We start from the raw sequence: 25,895 nt of genomic DNA on the forward strand, positions 1-25,895 counted from the left end.
ATTCAATATAACATTACAAATGATCCAGCAACAAGCAAGCAAGCACCAGTCATGAAGGAACAGCTCTAAAATAACAAAACCAAGCCGTGTGTGTGTGTGTGTATGTGTGTGGATCATGGAAGGTCTTAGAAAAGCCATGCTTTAGACATCCACCTAAATAATAAAGTCAGGCAAATCTCCTTCTTAAGGGTGGCAATCCACAAAGTTTGTGCCACTACTGAAAAACCCCTGCAACTGCTGGTTGTTCACCATATCTCAATGGACAGAGCTTCCTGGAGCAAGGTCAGATGAAGAGAACATGTGGGGATGTATATATTTTTATAAAAGGTTTCAGCTGTATGTTGAGATCCTTCTAATTTCTCGACCCAGCATGTGCTAAAATCTATGCAGGATTCAAATTCCTGGAATAGCCTAGTTTGAGGTAATAGCCTAAGTATAGGTCATTATATTTAATAAATGATAATACCCCAGGGAATTTCAGCTGGTGCCTTCTTTACACACCTTTAGGAGACAGGTAAATGTTTTCCTCTTTAACCAGGCCTTTGGCTGATTGAGATCCAATGCCTTTTTAAACAAGTTGTGGAAGGGGGGGTAATTATTGTTATTCTTATTTTGATTATGCATTTTGTGTTTTTTATATTGTAATTTTACGTTGTGGACCGCCCACATGCAAGGCGTCATGCTCAAAGCAGGACTAAACACAGAAATGAATGCTAAACTTCCACCCAATATCCAGAAGTGGTTTTTATGTCATGTGGAAGATCACATAAAGTGGAATTATCAGGAAAATGTCATAAAAAAGGATATAAAGTCCCGTCTGCTTGCAGCCAGTGTTGACAGCACGGAGCTAGACAGACCATTGGTCTGACTCCAAGGAAGCTTTCTATGTCTGTATGTTATTTTGAAAGAGAAGAGGGGAGAGGATGATTGTTGATCCAGAGACACACTCAATCCCCTCAATGTTTGCTCATGAGTCATACCCTACCTCCTCAGTGTCTGCGTTTTTCAGCCTGTTTTCTATTTAAATATGCTTATCCCACCACAACTTTCCAGTAAAGCACTCAAGGCAGTTTAATTAACAGTATTAGAAAAGATACACACTATAAAATGAAAAGAAAGGAACATGGAACTGACATTCCAAGCTATTGTGTGAAACTAGATGTGTCTTGTAAATAAGATAGATAAGGGCATAGGAGCATCTGCATATATTACTGCATTGCTTTCAAAATAGTCAGTAATTAAATATATACTAGAAAATACTCTCTCCCCCACCCACATTTCCTTATAGAGTTCTCCTGAAGGGCAAGGTAGTGTCGTGTCTCCTGAGGCCCTGCTCCTTACGTCTCGGCAGAAACGCTATTGCAAACACGAATCCATGTTTTAAAGCTGTCTTTGTTCTGCTATAGCTCTTTTAAAAATGCAGTGCACTGGGGACAGCTTGCACAGATCACTCCTGAGCCTTCAAGCTACTTGTTTATGGATTGCAGGGTTTAGTCAACAAAAGTGGCCTCTCTTGGGTAGTAGTCTTGTTTTTGTTCTTCTTTAATTTGCTTTAATAAATATCTTAAGCCACTTGCTTTGGGTTTTCGAGCAACCCTTCATTTCACCCTTCTACAATGCTTCTCAAAGATTCTGGACTTTGGCCTCCTTTCTGAACTGATCTTATTTCCCCCAATGACACCAATAATGAAATATGAATGAAATATGAAATATTTTATTGTCACTTGTACAACTTTTATACAGTGAGATTACACGAGCATCACCCCACTCAGCTCTCTTAGTCTTAATTCCCCTCGTTTACTGACGCAAACCCACCAAACCCAAAAGTCAGTTGTCCTGTTGTTACCTTTTCATTCAGCAGCCCAACAGCCCACGGATAGAAGCTGTTCTTTACCCTGTTGGTGGGACTAATCATGCTTCTATATCTTCTGCCCGAGGGCAGGAGATCAAGAAAGTGCTGGCCAGGGTGTGAATCATCCCTGAGAATTTTCCTCAGTCTACTGAGGCAACCTTTTTCCACAATGTCATCCAGTGGATTCACAGGACAGCCAATAATATCTTGTGCTGTATTCACCACCCTCTGTAGGCACTTCCTATCAGTTGATGTCAAACCAGCGTACCACACCGTGGTGCAGTATGAAAGGACACTTTCTGTTGTGGACCGGTAGAAGGAGATCATCAAATGTTCATCGACATAGTTCTTTCTCAATATTCTGAGGAGATGGAGTCTCTGTTGGGCTTTACAACCACCTGGGTTGTACTGATTTTCCAAGTAAGGTCTTCACTGAGATAAACTCCTAGGAATTTAAAGGAAGAGACTCTTTCCACACAGCCCTCCCCGATGTACAACGGGGCTAGTTCTCCTCTCTTTCTCTGAAAGTCCAACACCATCTCCTTTGTCTTGCTGATATCAAGGCGCAAGTTGTTCCCTAAGCACCATGTAATCTGTTTCACTGGGGCATCTTTGGAGATGCTCATTATACAGTTGCATCCAACCTCCTGCTGCCACATGCAGGATACATAAGTCAGAGAGACATGACTCTGAGGTTGCACCCATACTTAGCCTGCAAAAGATCACATGCCTAGCATGCAAAAAAAGTATTAGCCCCTCCTGGAGATATGAAAGATACCTAACTGAAATCCCAGCGATCTGCTGCCAGTCAGTTTAGAGAACACTGAATAATATGGACCAATGAATTGACTTAGTATAAGGGAGCTTCTTATATCTTTAAGGCTTGCTAGGTTCCCTCTTGGCCAGTATTTGTTAAGTTGCATCAAGCTTGGTTACAAATCCCAACTAACGGGCAAACTTGGTTAATTTCAACTGTGGCTTACATAGGTCCTGACATACTCCGTAACTGTGATTAAGAAGACGGAAGAAAGAAATTAACTTCAGGTGCAGGCTGCAAGGTAACGTCCTATGAGGAAGTGAATAAAGACACATTTCTCATCATCAGTAAACCTCAGGCTCACTTTAAAAACTGAGCAGCCATAGGTTCAGGACAAATGGAAGGAAGCATGTCTTCATACAATGCATAATTAGCTCAATAGGGACACGGGTGGTGCTGTGGTCTAATCCACTGAGCCTCTTGGGCTTGCCGATCAGAAAGTCTGTGGTTTGAATCCCTGTGACGGAGTGAGCTCCCATTGCTCTGTCCCAGCTCCTGCCAAACTAGCAGTTTGAAAGCACACCAGTGCAAATAGATAAATAGGTACCACTACGGAGGGAAGGTAAATGGCATTTCCGTGCACTCTGGTTTCCATCACGGTGTCCCATTGTGTCAAAACTGGTTAAGTCATGCTGGCCACATGACCCAGAAAGCTGTCTGTGGGCAAATGCTGGCTCCCTTAGCCTGAAAGCTATATGAGTGTCACAACCCCCTAAAGGTAAAGGTAAAGGGACCCCTGACCATTAGGTCCAGTCGTGGCCGTCTCTGGGGTTGCAGCGCTCATCTCGCTTTATTGGCCGAGGGAGCCGGCGTACAGCTTCCGGGTCATGTAGCCAGCATGACTGGTGAACCAGAGCAGCACACAGAAACGCCGTTTACCTTCCCGCCGGAGCGGTACCTATTTATCTACTTGCACTTTGATGTGCTTTCGAACTGCTAGGTTGGCAGGAGCAGGGACTGAGCAACGGGAGCTCACCCCGTCACGGGGATTCGAACCGCCGACCTTCTGATCGGCAAGTCCTAGGCTCTGTGGTTTAACCCACAGCGCCAGGGGTCCTTTACCTTTAATTAGCTTAATGGAAATCACTGCCAAAAGATGCTTTATATGTAGGTTAGACAAATTCCTAGAGGACAGTTCTGTGAGCAACTGTTAGCCCTGATAGTTCAGTGGAGCCTCCACTTTCAGAGCAAGTATACCTCAAAGTACCAGGTGTATGACACATCATTAGGGGAAAAGAATAATAATCAGAGGTTGGCTGAGCATCTGTCAGGTCTTCTTTCTTGCTGCCACTCAATGCATCTAGGTTAAATATCCAACCAACCCACCTGTGAATAATGATACAGATAAATCAGATGAGTTTGAAAGGAGGCAATCACTGAATAAAAATTGCACAGAAGTGGCTGCATTCATCAATATTGAGAAGTAAACAACTTCCATTGTGTGCACTTGTTCTGACAAGTATAGGCCAAGAGCGAGTGGCAGCTGGGTTAAAATTTCATAGCCTCTCATGAAAAGTCACATTTCATAACTATTCACTTTCCCAATCATTTCTGACTGGAGAGTCATTTCACACATTTCCCCTTTAAGTAGAAGCACAATACAATCAGCTGAAAGCAATTCTTCCCACTCCCTTCTCACAGAGTTTAATTTGAGCCAAGGACCACCAGGTGTTACCTTGAGAAACTGATTGAGTGGCATTTGGGGTTGAACTAAAAGTGAGAGCCCCTTTTGAAAATTGTTTCAGTATTAGCAAATAAAGAACATTTTTCCTTTCCTTTTTGGGGATAGTAACTATGAAATTAGGAGATTAAAAGGAAAGGCCTATTCAGAGTGAAGGTAATGTTGCTATTAGTAGCCGCGGAGAAATATAGTTGTGGTTCGAGGACCCGATCCCCGCTTGGAAGAATAAAGACACGTGGACACAGTGTATAAGGTTAATGGGCAAGAAAAGGCCACAACTTTATTGATTATAGCAAGTGAGAAGGTATTAGCTTAGGCATTGGACCACGGAAGTTTGACTCCACCCACTCGGAGAGCGGTGAGTCTGAAGAGGGGTTAAGCACCAGTAGGGGGAGCCTGTTGATGCTAATACAACTATAAGCTCTCCCCTGATGTCACCGAGGGTCGTGCCATGGCCCCCCACCACACAGGCATCGGACAGGATCCACGACTGCTGGATTCCTTTAACGGAATACCCAAAATTGAAGGGGTAGGCAATGGCCACACCTTGCCCTTTCACACACCAACAACACATTCCAATGCCTAACCGCCAAATACCCAGAAGGTTGTGACGATTGCTATGAGGTAGGCGAAAAAACCAAAAGGCCGGTGCCAATTTGCCAGTTGCAAAAAAATTCCTACCAGGCCCCCTGGGCGACCAACCATAGGTCCATAGCAAAGTCAAGAGAAAAACTAAGCCCTAAGCCCTAAGGGAATGGTGGGTGGGTGACTCAAGACGCAAAGGTGAGGAAATGGGTGGAATGGCTGCATCTTGAGCAACAAACCACGCCCCCAGCAAGCCGCCTGATTGGGTGCTCAACCGGGGGCGTGGCGCGCCAGCCATGTGAGTGGGGCAGGGGGCATAATGCCCCCTGTATGATGCGGGAATCATGTCTTGCCCACAACACCTCCCCTCCGGAAGGAGGAAAGGCCTTGCTGATATGCTACTGAGTGAGGTGTTTTGGCTTTATGAGGCAGGACAGTTTCAATTGGTTTGGAAACAAACATGGCTATTTCCCAACTTGTGGGGTGGGAGCTAAGATGTGCTCATCCTCAAGTTACAAGAAAAACAGGACTGGTACTAAAAACTGAACTGGGTGTACAAAGAAAAAAGGGAAATAAATCCCAACAAACTGAAGATGTGATGAAAGAAAGAGTATTAGTATTACCGTAGTTTAGTTTAAAAATTGACATGCATAAATTTAGTACAGGAAATGGTTTTATATGGAATTTAATAAAGATTAACAACAGATAATATGCACCACTTATTTCAGAAGCAAAAATATTAAAACCCAAGGAAAAACCGTGTGTATTAGCAAAATACAATGTGAACTGTTATGGCTCATAAAGTATTGCAGATCCCAAGCTTTGAAACCTCAGTCAGAAAACGTACTTGTGTGTGTGTTGTTTGTTTGAATGTTACTTTGAATTGGACCTAACATGAACCTAATATGGACTTTGTCATCTAGCGGGCCAACAGTTTCAGCTGAAGAGCCCTTCAATATTATTGAGGTTTAACATAATCTGGGTCACATTTTCTATTATCACACTTGAGGTGCAGGAGCGGCATTCATCTGAATGCTAAAAGTTGCTCATAGAAATCTGCATCTCAGAATCTCAGAATCTGGATTTTGGTAATGGACTTTTTCTGATTTTCAAATCCTGATGCTAGTGTTAATCCTGGGAAGACAATGGTATGTTCACACAATGGATGTATCCGAAAGCTTTCTCTTGATTGCTTTTGCATCTTCCTCTTTGCAGTCCTTCTTCCCATTTATTCCCTTTCAGTTAAAACTCTGCAGATCACAGAATGCCTCCTAAAACTTTGACTGATAGGAACATGCTGCTCTAGAATGCTTAAGCAGCTCTCTATGAAAATTGGCTCCCGTGGTTTAATGTCAGCACTTTGTGTGACTGTTCCACTGCAGCAGTGACAGGCATTTCAGCTGCAAAGAGTCCTTAAGGTAGTAATAAGGTACTGAATTCACACTGGAAAATAAATGTAAGATGGGGGGGGGAGAGGAAGAATTACACAGGAAAACAAAAACAAAATAAAAATAAAAATCTTCCTGGATAATTTCCTTACAGATATGTAGTAGATAATCCTCAATTTAAATTATTTATAGATTATTTTATTTGCTGTGCTGTATCTACTCTTATTTCAGTAATTCTGTTCTCATGGTAATTACTGTACTTTTCTACTTTTGGAATAGCAATTGAGGATTCCAAGGAGGAAAAAGTGACTTAGACCTGATCTACCCCCTTAAAATAGAGCTAAAATAACTTTACGACATCACTCTGACACAAGCATTCAATGTGCTTCATTGCTTTCCTTTTTTAGACTCACTTTCTCTAAACCTCTCTCTGTCTGATTTGATGCAGGCATCGAAAAATAGAAGAGCAGCAGTAAAAATTTTAAAAAATGAAGATACTCTGAAGGCTGTGTCATTAACTGTTCTTCATTTTGGTTGGCTTGTTTTAACACTGTTGAAATTCATTCAATTCATTTAAAGAGAGAGAGAGAAAGAAACAAAAACCCCAACAATTACAGCCTATGGTGTTCAAAATGTAAAGTGATCATCAATGGATATGGAATAATAAAATGGGTTGAAGAGTGGTGTGTATAACATTTTGGACAAATGTTGCTATTTCTATTTAAAGTCAAAATAGAGTTGATATTTCTCCTGAAAAGGAGCTTTGAAATTCGCCACATATGTTGTTTTAGGCAAGAATCAGTGGCATCCCTTGTCCTATATCCTTTTTATTTTGTCAATTTGCCTGATTTGCCTGAAGATTTAGTTTTTTAGTTCTAGATGCTCAATAAAGAACAGACGACAACATACAGCACAGTTTAACTGACAACCAGGACTAGCAAATCCTGGGCTTGGATATATGAAATCTAAATTTTAAAAAAACACAAAAAACAAACAAACAAACACCAAGACACAACTCTTTTCAAAGCTCTTTTTCACTTCCCTCATTTCTCCTAAGCATGAAACTCCACATTTCCCTCAAAACTTTGTTCTAGGCAAATTTTGGTGGCAACTTTACGTTTGCCGTCACAAAACCAATCACCTAGAGGTCGTGGCTGATGGGTTTAGCCTTTCCCTCCAGTCACCACTCAAGGGATTAGACAACAATAGTTGAAATTCTTATTTTGTAGTACATTTTCTTCAGTTCCTTGCTTTGCCCAACAAAATGAAGCTGGCTATTGTGAGCCGTTAATAAATTTCAACCAGATTTTAAAGGATATGTTGAAATGCTTATCCACAGTTCCGCTTATATGTCAAAATCTCCCATGTAGGATAAGAAAATAGATGGAACCAGCTCTACCATTAGGGAATGGGGGCAGCTGATGTTGGGGAGCAGACATTGGTGGCAAGGTGTTGGAAGACAGCATGCCTGTGCCCTGCAAACTGGTCTTCCACCATCAGGAGCAGCCATCACTGGTGCCAAAATAAAACTCAACTGCCAGTCTCATCAGCTTCTGTATCTGAAATGGGATGCCATCTTGTCTTTTGCCTCAGGCAAGATGGTATGTTTTGGGCTACCCCTGAAAATAGAGTTACCCTGGGCGATATTTTAATGATGCATTTATTTGGGATTCCGTTGCCTCAGTGTATTGGTTTCATATCAGTGAATTGCTTACAGCCAAAACACAGCCAATTTGAATTATGAAACCAAACTATCAATGAGTAAAGCGCTCTCTCTCTCTCTCTCTCTCTCTCTCTCTCTCTGTGTGTGTGTGTGGTTTTTTTTAAGGAAAATAGAGTATATAATGGCCCCATAGCATATAAAAATTGGCCATCTCTGACCTAAGGTATTACCTCTGTAACAAAAGCGGGATGGGGAGCGGTGACACCTCAAACACTGTAGAAAGAAAACTGTGACATGAGAAAACTGTGAGTGACAGGCCCTATGGTAAAATTGCTAGTCTTTAACAGAGTTCCTAAATAGAGTTCACTTTAGAACTGCTGATATTTCTCCTTCTCTCGCCACAATCATCCTGAAAGGTTGCCACTTCAGAGGTGTTAAGCATTAGCTACAATAATCCCCCATTTTCAACAGAGAAGCTGCAGGGAGTCTGCCAAGTGCCAGAAAGTGAAGACTCTCAAAAGTATTTTTCTAAATTTGATCACAGGAAAATGGATACAACAAACCAGCTTGCATGGGAGGTTTGACTCAAACAGGTGGACATCATTTTATTTTGTTTTCCAGACTGGGCCATCATTTATTTATTTATTTTTTAAATTATTTATTGCATTTTTTAAACACAAAACAAACCAACAAACATATACAATACCATCACCATAAAACAAAACAGAAGAAAACAGAAAAGATTTAGAAAGTAAACAAAGAATGAATAAAAAATAAAGTACATCAAGATCAATTTATCCGTTAATCATATTCTCATAACCTTTGGACTTCCTCACATCACCCTTTCCTGCGTTCTCAGTTATATAGTTGCAAGCAGCAAATTATTACCTTATTTCAAATCTTATTTTGTAGTTCTCGAATATTATATCCCCAATTTTCAATATTTTTATCATATACTAAACTGGTTAACTTAAGTATAATATTACCTCAGATTCCATCATTTTCTTAAACATCACTTAATCATACATCTTACGACTAAGTTATGATGCCATGTTGTTTTCTATCGTGCATTCTCTTAGCATTCAAAGACTGGGCCATCATTTAGAGCCCAACTCCCATGTTGCAGACCATGTTCAGTTTCTTCTTCATAGCACCTCTATACTTTTTGGACAACTGGCTGTTCTCGTTGTTCTCTTTTGGACTCCATTTGCTTCTGTGACAACCTGGGGTGTTGCACCTCTGTTTTCCCCCAAATTGAGACTCAGGTGCCTATTGACACTCCTACTTTAAAGGTGCAAGGCAATATCCACATGGCACTCTGAAACTTTGGGCCAAATATGTTTCTCAAAAAACATTTCTCTGTGATGATTTATTTACAGTGGAACCTCTACTTACAACCATAATCCGTTCCGGAGGTCTGGTCATAACTAGAAACGTACATAAGTAGGGGTGAATTGATCAGTTCTAGATGATGAAAAACACCCCCTAGAACAGCAAGTTAACACGGATTTTACTGTCTAACGAGACTATAGATCCATAAAATGAAGGCAATAATCAATGTACTGTACTACAAAATAAATAAGACAGTATTGTAGATAGGGGGAAAATAACATTTATTGTTTTTCTTACATGCACTGATGATACAGTAGTCATTGTTTTATCCATTTATGCAGTTACACAATCAACCAGTAGCTGAACTGAGTGCCACACAGTCACAAAAACAAGTGCTCCACAGCTGGTGGGGTGAGCTCCAGCAAACGGCAGGCCTCTCCCTGGCGGCAGAGGCCCTAGCGCTGCCCCGCAGCCAGCCGGGCGAGCTCTGGGCTGCTGGCAAAGCCTCTGTTTGTATATAGAAGAAAGTTCATAAGTCAAAACACCTACTGAAAGTCATAACTGGAATCGTATGTAAGTAGAGCCATACATAACCACTGTACATGGTTGTTGTATGTAGCAGGCAATCAGAGACATGTGTAGGCTTCTTAACACAATGCTCTGTCATTTACCATAACCCTAACTGGAATTCAACACTCTCATGAATGCTGTCACAATTTTATACCACACCAATGTTCTGAAACACCTGCACTCTTTAATTTCAGGAAACCAGAAGAGGAAACCAACAGAGAAATAAAGCGTAAGGACTGAAATTAATATTGATTTGGAGAATTTACAGGAGAGGCGTTGCTGCATAGAACTTTCCAAATACATCTTGATTTCATGGGCTTTAGCATTACTTTACAGAATAAGTTAAACTTTTATCTGGTAACTCGTTGCTTCTGAAAGTGGACTTCTAATTCCCCTTGTACAATGTGAAACATGGTAAATAAAAGCAGCAAGCACAGTCTTGAGCCTGCAAACACTGAGAAAATTTTTTCACTCTCTACTACTTCCTGTGGCAAAATAGGTCCATGTGTCTGTCTGTTAACCAGAAAGCTGGTAGTTCAGAGCCTACCCAGAGACCCAGACTAGATGACCCTCGGGGTCTCTTGAAACTCTACAGTGCTTTGGTTCCATGATTCTATCCAGTCCAAGGAATGACATGTAATTTAATCGACATAAACCGGCAGTCAATGCAAAATGTTATCCGAAATGGAAAGGAACTCTTCTCTGAGGGTGAATGAGTCAGCCATAAATAAATAGATGATTTTGCCAGGGCCATACAAAAGTTGTCTGGCATCTTTCAGTGCTTGCCAATAATGCTTTTGATTTCAAGTGCTGTCGTCTTTGTTATCATTTTCTCCTTCTTTTGAACAGCAGAAGGAAAGGTGATGGATGGCCTATAGACCACAGCCACTTGAAAACAGAAACTAATCCATGAAATATTCCTTCTCAACTGCTCCCTGACCTTGGGACCCTTTTTTATTAAAAGCCATTTGAGAACATACAAAGTATGAGAGAAATACTAGACTTACAATGTTGTTTTTGCAGCCTTTCACTGAAATCCTTCGCCTTGGCATATTAGGTCTCATATTCAACTCTGCGAGCAAAATGAAACCTTTGTAGTGTCGTAGGTAGGGTTAGATCAGGACTGAAGAAATCTGGGTTCAAATTCCCGCTCACATAATAAACCAATCCATTCTCTCTCTCTCTCTCTCTCTCTCTCTCTCTCTCTCTCTCATTTTCTTTATAATTGTAACATTCGTGACTTCAGCTCCCTTCCCCTCTTTCTCTGGTTCTTTGCATTTATTTTCATCCTTTCCTGCATACTCAAAATTGTCTTAACTTATTCTTTTATTCATCTATTCTCATATTTATCTCATATATATTTTTAAAACTGCAGGTTTTTACAATAATCCTGCCAATGACTTGATCTGTTTATAGTTTATTTGTAAGTAACTCAATAAACCATTTCCATTCCTTTCTAAAAAAATAAAATAAAATAAAATAAATGTTATCTTGATTTCTTAGTCTTCCAGTAAGTTTCACCATTTCTGCATACTCCATTAGTTTCTGTAGCCATTCTTCTCTTGCTGGGACCTCTTCTTCCTTCTGTTTTGGGGAAAATAACATTCTTTCAGCTGTGGTCACATACATAAATAAATTTCTATACTGTTTAGGTAGTTCTGATCCCATAATTCCTAAGAGAAAAGCTTCTTCTTCTTTGCAAATGTTATCTTAAACATGTTTTTCAATTCATTATATATCATTTCCCAGTACAGCAGTACCTCGGGTTACATACGCTTCAGGTTACAGACTCCGCTAACCCAGAAATAGTACCTTGGGTTAAGAACTTTGCTTCAGGATGAGAACAGAAATTGTGCTCCGGCGGTGCAGCGGCAGCAGGAAGCCCCATTAGCTAAAATGGTACCTCAGGTTAAGAACAGTTTCAGGTTAAGAACTGACCTCTGGAACGAATTAAGTACTTAACCCGAGGTACCATTGTAACCTTATTGTAAGACCACCACATATGGAAAAAGGTACCTTCTTTCTCTTTACATTTCCAACACTTATTGAATTTTTATTTATACATTCTTGCCAATCTACTAGGTGTTAGGTACCATCTATATAACATTTTCATATAATTTTCTCTTCAACCATAACATGCTGTAAATTCTATATCCATATTCCATAATCATTCCCATGCTTCCATTTCTATGTTATGACCAATATCTATTGCCCAATGTATCATTGAAGATTTCACTTGTTCGTCCTTTGTCTCCCATTCCAATAACATCTCGCACATTTTAGATATCACTTTAACATTACAATTTAACAGGTCTCTCTCTAGTTGTGATAGTTGCTCCCCAAACCCCCACTTCATATCCTTTTAAAATACTTCATTCAACTGATGATATTGTAACTATGTTGTTAACATCCCTGATAAGTCCTTAAACTGTTTTAATTTATATTCTGCACCCTCCTTTCCTAGCAAGTTTCTATAAGTTGCCCAAGTTTCCACCATAAGCGTGCCAGTCAAAAATATTATCATGACCTTCCAAATCTAAAATATGTGGATTCTTCAATAACTATTCATTTAACCAGCACAGACAAGATGCTTCGTAATATGCCTCATATCCAGCAGGGAGAAACATTCTCTCACTTTCGTATCTATCAGTATTTTATATTTTATTCTCAGTTTTTTCCCTTGCCAGATATATTTAGAAATATCTTTTTGTCATTTATTGAAACAATTTGTCTTGCCAATCACTTGTATTGATTGAAACAAAAATAACATTCTTGGTAATATATTCATTTTTTACAGTCGACACTCTATCAAACAATGAAAGTTTCATTCTACCCCATATTTGCTAATTTCTTTTGATATCCTCCCAAGTTTTCAGGTAGTTGTCTATATATATATATATATATATATATATATATATATATATATATATATATGCTTTCGTAGATTTTCACGGGTACAGGAATGTAGGTTTTGGTGTCTTCGGGTGTCTTCCCGTGTAAGAGTTGGGGTGTCTAGGCGACGTTTCGACGAGGTCTCACTCGTCATCTTCAGGCTGGTGCTTTCGGCTTCTTGTTACTAGAACAGAGCTCTGTTCTAGTAACAAGAAGCCGAAAGCACCAGCCTGAAGATGACGAGTGAGACCTCGTCGAAACGTCGCCTAGACACCCCAACTCTTACACGGGAAGACACCCGAAGACACCAAAACCTACATATATATATATATATATATATATATATATATATATATATATATGCTTTCGTAGATTTTCACGGGTACAGGAATGTAGGTTTTGGTGTCTTCGGGTGTCTTCCCGTGTAAGAGTTGGGGTGTCTAGGCGACGTTTTGACGAGGTCTCACTCGTCATCTTCAGGCTGGTGCTTTCGGCTTCTTGTTACTAGAACAGAGCAGGATCTCAGTGTTTGAGTTCCTATAAATACTGTTGAGGGGGTGTGGTGTATAGCCTCCAACGTTCTGGGCAGAGAGGAAGTTCCTAGGTTGATGTGCCTTTTCTTCTTTTGTTCATTAATTACTTGAGGGATATCTTGAGTGATTACTTGAGTGATATTCTGAGTACCACTTAGGAGGGTCATTAGGTGTGGATTAGTTGCTAAAGCTTTCGTGTCTTGACCTCTTGACCTTGTAAAGAGTTTTTCTGAGAAGATGGCTGTACTGCACTTAGTTGTGCTCTGGCTTGGCTTCGTGTATAGGGGCGAGCTGTGGTTTTGTGCCCTGTGCCAGCCAGATCTGTGTAGGGATTGCAGGGGGGTGCAGCATCCGGAGGTGCCACTATGGTTTGGCTACTGGATGGTGTCTGTAATTTATCTGTGGAGAGGGTCTGGGTTTGGGTCTGGTGTGGTTGATTGGAGATGGCGTTCTGTGTGCCTCTGGTTCTGGTGTCGGTTTTTGTGGGGAGGGCTAATTTCCAGATGTCTGGCAGGCGGGACGTGTCGTCACGCTTGTTCATGTTGTGAGGGTGTTTCTCTATCTCGATGGCTTCCATGATTATTCTCTTGTGGTGATGTTCCATGTTAAAGAGCAATTTGGAATCTGCAAAATTAATTTCGTGTCCTGTTTCTTTCATGTGTTGGTAAAGAGAGGAAGTTTTTTCTTCTTTTTTGACGGCATTCTTGTGTTCTGCGATACGTGCATTTATTCGTCTGTTTGTTTGTCCAATGTACGTGGCTGGGCAGACTTTGCAGGGTATTTCATAGACCCCTTGGTTTTCTAACTGGATTTTATCTTTTGGGTTTCTGAGGATATTGGCTATTTTTTGGTTGGTGCAAAAGGCTGTTTTGATATTGTGTTTATGGAGGATTTTGCTAATTTTATCTGTAGTGCCCTTGATATAAGGAAGGAGGGCCATGCCATTGTTTTCTTCTGTGTCTTGGTTTTTGGGGGGTGTTTCTTTTTGGATTAGCTTCGTAACCCTGTTTTGCTGGTATCCGTTGGCGATTAACACATTTGAGAGATTCTGTAACTCAGTTGTCAAGTGGTCTTTGTCAGCCAGGCGTTTGGTTCTGGAGATGAGAGTCTTGGCTACGGAGTTTATTTGTGCAGGGTGGTGGTGTGATTGTGCATGTAAGTAGCGGTTGGTGTGTGTTTTTTTCCGGTAGATAGTGTGTCCTAGGGAGCCATCAGGTTTTTTGTAGATTAGGACGTCAAGGAAGGGAAGTTGGTTGTTGGCTTCTATTTCCATAGTGAATTGTATTTTGGGGTGTAGGCTGTTGAGATGTGTGAGGAAGCTATCTAGTTTTTCCTTCCCGTGTGGCCAAATTACAAAGGTGTCGTCAACATATCTGAGCCAAAGTTTGGGTTTGTGTTCTGACTTGTCTAAAGCATTGGTTTCAAAGTGTTCCATGTACAGATTTGCGATGACCGGTGAGAGGGGTGATCCCATAGGTGCTCCTTCTATCTGTTTGTATCTTTGTCCATTGTGGATGAAGTACGTGTTGGTTAGGCAGTGGTTGGTCAGGTCCAGGATGTATTCGGGGGGATTGTATTTGTTTTGAATGGCTGTCAAGGCTTCATTAATGGGCACTTGTGTGAAGAGAGATACAACATCGAAGCTCACAAGTAGGTCATCGGGATGTAGGTTTTGCTTCTTTATTGTTTCTATGAACTGGAAGGAGTTTGTAACGTGTGAAGCGATAGATTCTGCTCACTCTTCACCTCAAACTCTGTAACAAAATCCACCCTGCACTCTGGGACAAATGCAAACAACTAGCCGTTTGGAGAGCTGAAACAGAGTCCTCACATAAGACAGACATACACACCAACAAACTCCACAAACTAGAGAAACGCCAGAAGCCCAGCCACCCTCCACAACAACCCATGAAACAAACAGTACATAACATATCAGACAGGATCCTCACCTCAACTGAAACCAAAGTACTCTCCAAAGGTTTCAACTTTGCAGTCGCCCCGAGACGCATCCCCACGGAAAACATCATATGCGGAGTCGAAGCTAGCCTAACCAAAATCAACCCAGATGAAGCCAATAAAATCAGACTTGAAGTCACCAACATCCTCTGCTCCAGCAAACCACCCAGAAGCAATTTACACAAAGAAGAACAGAAAGCACTCACCAACCTGAGGAAAGACAACAACATAATCATTCTCCCAGCAGACAAAGGTAATGCCACTGTTGTGATGAACACATCGGACTACCAAGCAAAACTATCAAATCTACTCCAAGACCCTACCTACCAACCTATAAAAACAGATCCCACCACCTATCTGGAAAAAACCACCAAATCCAAAATAAAAGCCTCTCCTATCAGTGAAGAAATCCAGCTAAGAATCATCCCCAGAGAAAAATCATCCAGATGCCCCAAACTCTACGGTCTCCCCAAGATACACAAAGAAGGAACACCACTCAGACCAATAGTCAGCTCCATAGGCTCACCTCTACAAAATCTCGCTAAATTTCTCGCTAAGCAACTTCAGCCCTATGCAGAATCTATCGCTTCACACGTTACAAACTCCTTCCAGTTCATAGAAACAATAAAGAAGCAAAACCTACATCCCGATGACCTACTTGTGAGCTTCGATGTTGTATCTCTCTTCACACAAGTGCCCATTAATGAAGCCTTGACAGCCATTCAAAACAAATACAATCCCCCCGAATACATCCTGGACCTGACCAACCACTGCCTAACCAACACGTACTTCATCCACAATGGACAAAGATACAAACAGATAGAAGGAGCACCTATGGGATCACCCCTCTCACCGGTCATCGCAAATCTGTACATGGAACACTTTGAAACCAATGCTTTAGACAAGTCAGAACACAAACCCAAACTTTGGCTCAGATATGTTGACGACACCTTTGTAATTTGGCCACACGGGAAGGAAAAACTAGATAGCTTCCTCACACATCTCAACAGCCTACACCCCAAAATACAATTCACTATGGAAATAGAAGCCAACAACCAACTTCCCTTCCTTGACGTCCTAATCTACAAAAAACCTGATGGCTCCCTAGGACACACTATCTACCGGAAAAAAACACACACCAACCGCTACTTACATGCACAATCACACCACCACCCTGCACAAATAAACTCCGTAGCCAAGACTCTCATCTCCAGAACCAAACGCCTGGCTGACAAAGACCACTTGACAACTGAGTTACAGAATCTCTCAAATGTGTTAATCGCCAACGGATACCAGCAAAACAGGGTTACGAAGCTAATCCAAAAAGAAACACCCCCCAAAAACCAAGACACAGAAGAAAACAATGGCATGGCCCTCCTTCCTTATATCAAGGGCACTACAGATAAAATTAGCAAAATCCTCCATAAACACAATATCAAAACAGCCTTTTGCACCAACCAAAAAATAGCCAATATCCTCAGAAACCCAAAAGATAAAATCCAGTTAGAAAACCAAGGGGTCTATGAAATACCCTGCAAAGTCTGCCCAGCCACGTACATTGGACAAACAAACAGACGAATAAATGCACGTATCGCAGAACACAAGAATGCCGTCAAAAAAGAAGAAAAAACTTCCTCTCTTTACCAACACATGAAAGAAACAGGACACGAAATTAATTTTGCAGATTCCAAATTGCTCTTTAACATGGAACATCACCACAAGAGAATAATCATGGAAGCCATCGAGATAGAGAAACACCCTCACAACATGAACAAGCGTGACGACACGTCCCGCCTGCCAGACATCTGGAAATTAGCCCTCCCCACAAAAACCGACACCAGAACCAGAGGCACACAGAACGCCATCTCCAATCAACCACACCAGACCCAAACCCAGACCCTCTCCACAGATAAATTACAGACACCATCCAGTAGCCAAACCATAGTGGCACCTCCGGATGCTGCACCCCCCTGCAATCCCTACACAGATCTGGCTGGCACAGGGCACAAAACCACAGCTCGCCCCTATACACGAAGCCAAGCCAGAGCACAACTAAGTGCAGTACAGCCATCTTCTCAGAAAAACTCTTTACAAGGTCAAGAGGTCAAGACACGAAAGCTTTAGCAACTAATCCACACCTAATGACCCTCCTAAGTGGTACTCAGAATATCACTCAAGTAATCACTCAAGATATCCCTCAAGTAATTAATGAACAAAAGAAGAAAAGGCACATCAACCTAGGAACTTCCTCTCTGCCCAGAACGTTGGAGGCTATACACCACACCCCCTCAACAGTATTTATAGGAACTCAAACACTGAGATCCTGCTCTGTTCTAGTAACAAGAAGCCGAAAGCACCAGCCTGAAGATGACGAGTGAGACCTCGTCAAAACGTCGCCTAGACACCCCAACTCTTACACGGGAAGACACCCGAAGACACCAAAACCTACATATATATATATATATATATATAATTATTAAGGGTTTTCTTGTTTTACAGAAGTGTAGAAATTTATATTCTTTGGTGTTAGCCATTCACCTAAGTATTTAACCTTCTTTTCAATCTTTAAACCTGATTTATTTTGCAGTTTATTTTTACTCTCATCATTCATATTTTTTACCAGGAGCTTGGTTTTTTCTTTATTAATTAGAAGACCTGCTATTTCTCAATCACATTATCTCTCTCTCTCTCTCACTCTCACACATTCTGTCCAACTTTTGGTGTTGTTTACCTTGCTATCCTTCAAAGAAATGTAATATTATCACCATGATTATTATTTAAATGTGATCATGATATTGTAGTTAGAAACAGACTTTCCTGATCAGAGGTAGCCCCAGAGTTATTTTTTCTTGGAGAAGATAATCTGAATGGTGCCCTCACCCCCAGTGAAAATAATAAACATAATAAATGACGATATTCTGCCATTCAATGCTAGCCCAGAATCTACTAACTGATGCAGTCTGCTTCACCCAGCTTGATTGTAGGAATGTGTACAACCCCTGTGATGAATTTTTCTAGTCTTTCTAAGGCTGAAATCCTATACTGACTTACTTGAGAGTAAGTTCAATTGAACTCATCTTTAGGGCAGACACAATGAAGGTTATGCTGCCAGGCTCCTTCATAATTCGTCTGATCCATTTGATTGAGGAGTGTCAACATTTCTTTTGAATTGCAATTTAGATGAAATCCAGTGTGAAACAGAGTTTCCCTAGTCTTATCAATGAATGTTTGGCTTTAATTAAAATCCACTGGTTGTGTCTGAAGCATGTGGAGCTCACTGGGTCTGAGAGAGAGTCTGATGGTTGGATGTGAATCTCACCACCAAGTACTTACTGCTATCAGCTCAGGCATAAACAGACCTAGCCCACAGCAGAAGCACTTGCTTGCCTGCTCAGTTGACACAGGAATGGCACATTAATTCTGAGGAAACATGCAAATAAAGGCAGTGACATGCCTCATTACATTAACTACCCAATTCAATGCAGACGTAGGATCACCTAAGCTCGTTCATTTGTTTAGTTGTATCTGACTCTTCATGACTCCATGGACCAGAGCACGCCAGGCACTCCTGTCTTGTACTGCCTCCCACAGTTTGGTCAAACTCAAGTTGGTAGCTTCAAGAACACTGTCCAACCATCTCATCCTCTGTCATCCCCTTCTCCTTGTGCCCTCAATCTTTCCCAACATCAGGGTCTTTTCCAGGGAGTCTTCTCTTCTCATGAGGTGGCCAAAGCACTGGAGCCTCAACTTCACGATCTGTCCTTCCAGTGAGCACTCAGGGCTGATTTCCTTAAGAATGGATTGGTTTGATCTTCTTGTAGTCCATGAGACTCTCAAGAGTCTCCTCCAGCACAATTCAAAAGCATAAATTCTTTGGCGATATGCCTTCTTTATGGTCCAGCTCTCACTTCCATACATCACTACTGGGAAAACCATAGCTTTAACTATATGGACCTTTGTCGACAAGGTGATGTCTCTGCTTTTTAAGATCCTCTCTAGGTTTGTCATTGCCTTTCTCCCAAGAAGCAGGCATCTTTTAATTTCATGACTGCTGTCACCATCAATGGCCTTAGGTGCATGTAAATGTGCACAGAACCAGACAGTTGATAGAAAGTAAGCATGCACTGGATGTGGCTGAATGCATGTTTGGGTAAGAACTGAAAGACTAATTGTGAGTTTATTCAGTACTATTTTTTCTGGAAAAAGAGGTGCCAGAATTCACCATGAACACATTCCATGTTCTCTTATAATGGCATTGGCGCCTACCTGAGAGGTACCGGAATTGAGTACTGTGGAGTTCCAGCTGAAAAACAGTCCTGAGTTTATTCTGATCTAATTGTTTTCTTTATTAAAAGGGAGAGCAAACAACAAAAGAAAAGGAGAAGAGAAGAGAAGAGAAGAGAAGAGAAGAGAAGAGAAGAGAAGAGAAAAAGAAACTAGGCTGAAATTCTACTTCCAGGAAGGTATGAGCCATTTGTTGGTGTGGGGATGTTTAGAAGTCCATTTATTTTATCTGCAGTGTTAATTTGGTCAAAATGTTAGTCTGCTTTATTGCTGAGAGGAGGCATCTGGGCAATTGGTTACTGACTAAGAATGAGTTCTTTTTTATTCTAGCCTATACAGTGTTATTTCCTCCCCTCTACCAAGTCTGTCACCATGGAATCAAAGTAGCACTCTGACCTCCTCTTTGGTTAGCTTGAATCAAAAATAGTTTTGTTAAGCTAGAAGATCGGCTCCTGTGCTACCTGTACTTAAACCGTGACACTGCCTTCCAGCACAATGTGTTACAGTTTCATATCTGTAGGAAAATCTGAATGACGAATAACCCTATCAAAAGCTAGGTAGAGAATAAAGAATAACACAGTCATCTGCTGCATCAAAGGACAGGTCACTCCATGGAAATGTACCTACAATTCATGCGTAGTTTGTGTGTTGGGTTGGGGTGGGAAGAGAGATGGCAGGCCCTCCCTCAATCTACATGCATCCACTAGACCAGTCTCCCCCAACCTTCTGGGATGTCTGGCAACCTCATAATATCACCCATATCCAAGTCATTGCTCAGGCTATCTGCACCTCTCTAGCTTAGAATTGTGTCTTTCCTGCTTGGTGTCATGGACCATGCACCATGCACCATTACATCTTGCTGCTGCTGCTGCTGCTGCTTCTTCTTCCTCTTCCTCTTCCTCTTCTTAGATTGAACTTAGATATATCTATAGAAGGGACCCTTCACATTTAGGTTTGGTTGGGATGCTAGCAGTCACTTTGGATACTCCTCATCCTCTTCTCTTTCTCTATCTTCTTTTCGCGAGGGGATAGGGGATTATTAGCCCAGAACCTGAAACTTCTGGATTAAGGCACCTAGGTATCTAAAAACAAATGCATGGGGTGAGGAAAATATCCATGAAATTATTGTGATTATTGGTGTTTTATGAAATTGCTTTGATATATTTCATAGGCTCGTAAATGTAATGAAATAAAGAAATAATAAAGATAAAGTCATATGAGTGGAGTATATGATAAAATCATCATGTAATAGTAAAATTAAGGATTAAAAACATTCAAAATCCAATGCACAAACTGGGAGTTACAGTCGCAAACTAGAGGGCACCAGGTTGGACTATGTGTCCAACCCTAAGTACAGAGAGTAGGTGTGGAGGCTTTGGTTATGCTATGAGGAACAACATAGGGTAGAGGTAGCGATCCATTTTAGCGCAGTGGACCAGATCATTATATCCTCCCCTACCCACCCCATCATCACAGGGCAACTTTACACATGTCAAAAATCTGACATCATGATGCTCCATGATGGATAGGTGGGCTGTCCCATCCAACTGTCAAAGTTGACCCATGAAGGTGGGGAGAGGGTTTTGCTTCACCAGGGCATTTGAAATGTGCCTGCTGGACCACAAAAGAGTTGGCAATGCCTGCCTCTAGCTATGCCAAATTTCAGAAGTAGTGTCATATTCTTAACAGAAAGGTCAATAACAACAGAAAGGACAAAGTTCCATATTTGCATTGTCTTTCTTCTTGTTGGCATCTGTCAGTATTGGGAGGTAATGAAGGATTGCACCATTGAGGGTAAAGTCAAACTGTTGGAAGGTTACAGTGCCTGCTGTGGCTGTAGAGACTGATATGGGAGAGACACGTTTCATTGCACCTGGGGCAGATGAAGGCATCCACTTGTATATTTGCATATATATTGGTATGAAAATATATATATATTGCAATTTTGTCTCTCTTTCTTAATCTGAGGCATAAATTAGGCACTGGGTGGAAGCTGAATGCTTTATTTGCTTTCGCTCATAATACTGGCCTTGTATTCTTACATTTAGACTGAACTTAAGGGAGGGTGAGAGTGGCCTTCCTGAGAGCCTAACGCATGATTGGTTCACCCAAAACAGCAGTATGGCAAGAGAAGAGATGCAATGTCTTGCTTAGCATTACATACTTAAAATCAACTCCAGAACTCCTTTATCCATGGAGACTTGAGAAGCACCTTAGTCACAGACTAAGGAGCATTCTCCTCAAGGAGGCTTGCCTGGTGTGAAGTCTGATATCTTTTTCATGGATTTATGATATCCGATTAAGCACCTTTATCAGTGAACATGGGTCTGAAATATGCAGCAGCAGAGGCCATTTTCATTTTCCCATCAGCTCACTACTTGGTGATACAGGAGAGAGCCTTCTCTGTAGAGCCCTCTGTTTGAGGATTTTCCCCGCTGTGGATGTGTAGCTGGCCTCTACTTTGTTGGGCTTCTGGCTATGAGCCTTGGGAAGAACTCTCCAAGGTCCTGGAGTTGGGGTAGGTATTATGTCTGCTGCAGTGATTCTGGCTACATTTACTTTTAATTATTGGTTATGCTCTTTTACACTGTTGTCCTATTTTATTTTTTAATTGCCCTGTGATCAGCTTGGATGAAAGGCAGTTTAGACATCCAACAAATAAAGAAATGAATCTGTCACACTTGGGGAATATTTGCCAATTGCTGCCAGAGTCTTCCTCAGTGCCACGGCTAAAACTTCCCGTATCAAATAATAATTAAGTTGTTATTTATTTTTTACTAGGTAAAAACAAAACAGAGCCACTCACCAGCACACTGTACACTGTGGTGAATTGGAGAATGGATAAATGAGCAGTAAAGTGTAATAGAGTGATAAGGATGTGCTTCTAATTATAATACAAAACAATTTTCTTCAACAGAAAGTGCATTCATGTCAACGTTGTATGCCATGGATTTGGCCCTTTAATCTTTTCACTCTGGAGAGTAATCAAAGGCTGTTCTCTTACTGGAGTTTTATTCCCTCAGCTGGAGCTATGAATATCATGATTAGAATGAAATTCTGGGGCCTGTTGTTGTTTTTGGCTGTTTCTGAGCAGTTCCACATTGCTGGCAAAATTGTTCTCTGCCAACTCACCAGCGTCCACCTTAGCACTTTTTGCCTCTAGGGCAAGCTGTTGGTCTTAATCATAAATTGAGTACACGAAGAAGAATAATTAAAGAGCAAACTGTAATTACAAGCAAGATCCGAAGGGAGCAAAGCCATCATTAAACCTAGGACTTAGGTTTCCTATTAGTGCATTTAGGATTAACAATAAACAGGCCTGTTGAACTCAATAAATACTCCATTACAAGGACTCCCCCTCCTGTTCTTTTTTTACAGCATGCTAAGTGGCATGATTTTTTGGGCTACTCTGCTGATTTTCTTTTCTGCTGCCTCTGCTTTCTTTCTGCTGAACTGCAATCTGTCTGCTTGAGCAGACTTTTCTCACTAGATGACAAATCTATACTGTTGTGCATGGAGGGATCTTTGTGGCACGGGTGGTGGTAACAGAGCCTCTGCCAATGATTGGCTGAACTGTCCTAATGCGACAGAAAGGTTTCTGGCTGTTGTTGGCTGAGCTGTGGTGATCCAACCGAAGACTGGGGCACGGAGGTAGAATGAGCAGGGCAGGGGCTGAGGGAAGGAAGAGGTGGCAAAATCAGTCAGGGAAGGAAAGTGCAGAAGCCTAGGAAAGTAGGTTTTGATAGGGGAGATGGCCATAGGAATGAAGGGGAGAGGAGGAGAAGGAGCCTAAGAGGGAAAAGAATACTGGGAGAGATGGGGCTGATAGCTATAACAAAGGACCCCTGGATGGTTAAGTCCAGTCAAAGGTGACTATGGGGTACGGCACTAATCTCACTGAGGGAGCTGATGTTTGTCCATAGACAGCTTTCCGGGTCATGTGGCCAGCATGACTAAACCGCTTCTGGTACAATGGGACACCGTGACAGAAGTCAGAGTGCATGGAAATGTCTTTTAGCTTCCTGCTGCAGTGGTGCCTATTTATCTCCTTGCTCTGGTATGCTTTTGAACTGCTAGGTTTGTAGAAGCTAGGACAGAGCAATGGGAGCTCATGTCGGAATCTCCGTTCAACCGAGCTGATAAGGCTCATCTTCGGAATCGCCTCCCGACGATTAATTGACGACCTGATCCTTTGATAAGGCCTCAGGCACGTCATCCCAGCAGAGCATCAAAACAGCACGCGGAAGGATGAGATAGTATGAGCTACATTGCTATGCTTTATTTTCTAGCTACGCAGAGAGCAAAGAAATATACATCCTCTCCCTGAGAGAGCAGAGAGCAACTGAACAAATGAACAAAGCAACAAAGGAAACAGGAAACCACTAACGTCACATCCCGTCTCCCCTACCGTGAGACTTGAAGCTCTCTAGAATGTAAACAGAGTCCTGTGACTCCCAGCAGCTGCTCAGTGAGAAACAGAAACGAACAGCTCACCCCGTTGTGTGGATTTGAACTGCCAACCTTCTGATCAGCAAGCCCAAGAGGCTCAGTGGTTTAGTCCATAGCGACACCTGCTTCCTATAGAGGAAAAGAATTGTGTATCAATATGCTTGCAGCATAGGGTATCTCCTTTTTTTCTTTTTTCCTGGCTTTACAAATAGGAGAACAATTAAAGGTGTCTCAAGCATTATAAAAAGGATCGTGTGCTGGCAAGCAGAGATATTTTTCTGGGTTGGATCATTCTGGCGTTTATGCCTTTCTCATTCAGTGGTATTCCTTTTTAAACACAACTGGCTCACATACATTTTGCAATGCATTGAGGTGATCAGATTAGGGGCAAAAACCTGTTTTCCTCTTTGCACTATCAGATGAATGAGGTTTGGATATGGTGTGATATATTTTGTCTGCAATGTGTCCCTTCCTAATCTCATCTGTTAGGGGTTGATGTGCATGTAACATGGTGTGATATTATGCAGCACCAAGCAACATGGATTTGCTGTAATAAAATCCTGGAAATTGTCAGACATTAAAACTGTGTGGTTTCAATTGACCTTCATAAGAATATCCTGGAGGGCTGCAGGAACACATATACAGGAGGAGTCTTTTTAAGACTCTCTATACATGCAGTCCATTGACACAGCTTTATAAATCATTTTAGTCACGTGTAAAAAAAAATGCAATGTCATTTTTTAATTGATCAGCAATTTAACACAGGCCTATACAATCTTTGAGTAGCCAATCATCAGCTATGGATTGTAACCTGCTGTATGATCATATGGCGGCCAACTAGGATGGCCACTTATGAATCACAAAAGGACGATTTGTGTAAAATATGCATATGATAACTTATCTGTATAGATGCAAATTTAGAAATCATTGCTATACAGTGGTACCTCGGGTTAAGAACTTAATTCGTTCCGGAAGTCCGTTCTTAACCTGAGGTACCACTTTAGCTATTGGGGCCTCCCACTGCCGCCGTGCTACCGCCGCACAATTTCTGTTCTCATCATGAGGTAAAGTTCTTAACCCGAGGTACTATTTCTGGCTTAGTGGATTCTGTAACCTGAAGTGTCTGTAACCTGAAGCATTTGTAACCTGAGGTACCACTGTAATTTAAATAAAAAGAGAATACAGTGGTACACTCTCTCTCTCTCTCTCTCTCTCTCTCTCTCTCTCTCTCTCTCTCTCTCTCCCAGCACATGTTGATCCTGATCCAGTCATTTTGAGCCCTAACCCTCTGAAATCATTCTTAGCCTTTATCTGAATCCAGCTAAGTGTCATGTGTACTATTCTTCTGTGTTCTAGCAATAATATGTGATGCATTTACTGACCTTGTTTTAAATACTGATGTGATAAATAATAAAGCACTGACCTGACTTATGTGGAGAGGCTCAAAATGAAAGGATTCATAACTAAACTTAACATGAAGAAACCGACCTTTAAAAACCCATTCATTGTATAATGCACACCTGACCCAAGAAACCTTTCTAGCATTAAATATATAAAACGATCAATACATTTTATTATCTTCTTGAAAATTAGTGGACTTTTTTGCATAATATACCCATTCTTTCATAGTGTTTTAAGTATATTGATGATAAACGTATTGATTTATCAGTGTCAAGGAACTTTAAAGTGGACATTTTCTCCAAATACACTCAATTCTCTTATTGATTGGAATTCATTAAAGTTTAATCAGCCATCTCAATTAAAGCTCACTAGACAGGTTTATGAAGTTATATGTGTTTGGAGCAATATCAGTTTTGTGATAAAAATCAAGCTATTTATTATTATTATTATGTAAGGATTTATAACCCACTCTTCATGGAATATTTTCAGTCC

This window comes from Podarcis bocagei, assembly GCF_964188305.1.
Source record: "Podarcis bocagei genome assembly, chromosome: 9".
NCBI lineage: Eukaryota > Metazoa > Chordata > Lepidosauria > Squamata > Lacertidae > Podarcis > Podarcis bocagei.